Genomic DNA, 3,084 nt, shown 5'->3' on the forward strand with positions numbered 1-3,084 from the left:
TCCTTTGAGGGCATTCATCATAAGGTCCATCCTTTCCTTCATCAACTGCATCTCCGCGACCATATAAGGGGGGGGGGGCCATGTCAAAGCCAAAGAGACGGCTAGTTTCCTGTCGTTCTTGGCGGCTCGAGGCGTTGCTACCTTCGGGCCCCTCTCGGTCTCTTCTCTCGGCACTAATACCTTCTTGTTCTTCTCTTTGGTTATTCAGTGCTGCATTTTTCTAGCGCAGCTGTTCTTCGAAGTTGCGATTTTGTTTGGTAAGGCATTCCACGGTAGCGGTGAGAGTGTGAACCTGTCTTTCTAGGGCAGTCGTGGGTGTTTCTTCTTTTTGGATGTCGTTAGTGGTTGCCATTAAACGAGTAAGCACCATGCAACTCTTTTGTCCAGGAAGCGATAATATGGCTTACAAATCGCAAAGATCGAATTTTCCCACAGATGACGCCAATTGATGATGCCAAAAAATCACCAATGAGCCACACAGCCCTCACGTGCTCCAAACAAGAACTTGCACAACATAAAAGCTGAAGACCTTAAGAGGAGTACTAGTGTGGTACTGGCTAAATACCTCTGAAGGTTAAGTTAGAATTTCTCACAACTCTAAAGTGCTAGAGCAGGGTCAATTATGCGTACCTTGGTTTGTGAGAGTATTGGGGTTTTTATAGTAGTAGAGGGTTGACCTCTCTTTCTTGGGCTAGAAGTCTTTTCCTTATGGGAGTCCTCATGAGCATATATTGTGGAATCCTATCCTTGTAGGAGACTAACACTAAGTGTGGGATACAAGACATTTCCTTATATAATCATGCGTGGTGATCAAGACAAACCATGTTAGGGTCGTCAGCTTTGCCTACTCCCTTCAGCTTTATTAGCATTGGCTACCCATCTTCATTTCCTAAGGTCAACTCGTCAGCCATGTGGTAAGCTTTGTGGACTCCCTAACATTGTCACTTACTAATGGATCCCGACCGAGGTTTGCTTACCCTCTTCAGCTTGTTCTCATCAGCTTCCTCTTATGTTTACTATCTTCAGCTTAATGTCTTCAGCTTACTATCTTCAGCTTACTTTTTAGCTTACTGCCTTCAGCTTACTGTCTTTAGCTTACTCTTCAGCTTACTATCTTCAGCTTACTGTCTTCAGCTTTCTTCCTGTCAGCTTTTCATTCTGTCCGGGTGTAGATGCCATCAAGTCGTAAGATGAAGTCGTCAGCTTAACGGCTTCATCTTGTGTGAAGTCTTCAATTTAGGGACTGACAACTTCATCTTGCGTGAAGTCTTCAGCTTAGAGACTAACGACTTCATCTTGCATGATGTCTTCAATATGCATAACAGAGCTAACGGGTCTTTAGAGATCAACAACTTCTTTTATTTTTTTCAATTAAAAATTCCCCTTATCAATTTCTATGAGACTTTTTCTCCTGTTGTAAAGTTTACCACAGTCAGGACATTGCTTATTCTTACTGCCATTCAAGGTTGGCATCTTACTTAATTGGATGTCAACAATGCTTTCCTCCATGGTGACTTGAATGAGGACTTTTACATGGTTCCTCCACTTGGGTTTGGCAACAAGGGGGAGGTGTGCAAGCTTACCAAGTCTTTGTAGGGTCTTAAACAAGCTAGTAGGCAATGGTTTGCTAAACTATCTTCAACCATCATTAATCATGGTTTCGTTCAATCAAAATCAGATTATTCTGTGTTTACTAGAGTTCAAAAGGGTTCCATTATCATCTTGCTAGTCTATATTGATGATATATTGATAGCAAGCAATGATCTGGATGCTGTGAGTGCTTTCAAACAATTTTTGGACAACAAGTTTAAACTTAAGGATCTTGGTACTTTGAAGTTCCTCTTGGGGCTTGAAGTGGCAAGAACTACTAAAGGAATTTCTTTGTGCCAGAGAAAGTTCACCCTTGAGTTACTATTAGATACAGGGTTGTTGGCTTGCAAACCCTCAAATGTTCCTATGGATCAATCACTCAAGCTGAGTAATTCAAGTGGAGATAATGTACTTGATCCTTCCCTGTATAGACGGTTGATAGACAAACTTCTCTATTTGACACTTACACGACCAGACATTAGCTATTCTGTCCACAAGTTAAGTTAGTTCATGAGTACTCCTAAAATGCCACATCTTCAAGCAGCCTACAAGATATTGAAGTACTTGAAGAAGATACCAGGACAAGGTATTTTCCTATCTGCAAAGTTTGACATGAAGCTGAAGTGTTACTGTGATGCGGATTGGGCTACTTATATTGACACTAGAAGGTCAATCTCTGGTTTTTGTATCTTCTTAGGTGAATCCTTAATTTCATGGAAATGTAAGAAGTAGTAAGTAGTTTCAAGATCTTCTGCAGAGTCAGAATATAGAGCTATGGCTTGTGTGACTAGTGAGATAGTTTGGTTAGTTGCTTTGCTTGATACTTTTGGTTATACACACAAAGGACCAGCTTCTCTTTACTGTGATAGCAAGGCAGCCCTCTACAGTGCTGCAAACCCTATGTTTCATGAAAGACCAAGCATATAGAGATTGATTGTCACTTCGTTACGGAGAAGATTAAAGATGGAGTGATCAAGACCTTCCATGTGCCTATGAGACATCAGCTAGCTGATTTGTTTACTAAACCTCTCCATCAAAAGCAATTTATATTTCTTTTATCCAAGATGAACCTAATCAACATCTACAATTCATGTTGAGGGGGAGTGTTAGATGTTAGATTGTAATTCATCAATATAGCCTTACGTAAATCTGTAATGTAAAGGTAGTGTAAAGTTTGTACATAGAGATAAACTACATGTCGTTTATTATTAGTTAATCAGGCTACATATAGTTTTACTGTATAGAAGAGGTAGTTAGGAATAGTTGACAGATGGCACTTGTTCATTGGGTAGTTTGTTAGTCTTTCCTTGTTTCCTATATAAGAAATAGAGCTTGTTTATATTCCATTAATGAGAATTCAATGCATATTCAGAAATCTCCTTCTTCTTCATCTCTGATCTAATTCCTCCACTGATGAAGCTTGTCATATGCGTGAATTCTAACATTCTTAATGAGAAATTTGAGAATTTTTGAAAGCCTCTTGGAGGGAGGGGG

Source organism: Quercus suber, unplaced genomic scaffold (assembly GCF_002906115.3).
Source record: "Quercus suber isolate HL8 unplaced genomic scaffold, Cork oak 2.0 scaffold_387, whole genome shotgun sequence".
Classification (NCBI taxonomy): domain Eukaryota; kingdom Viridiplantae; phylum Streptophyta; class Magnoliopsida; order Fagales; family Fagaceae; genus Quercus; species Quercus suber.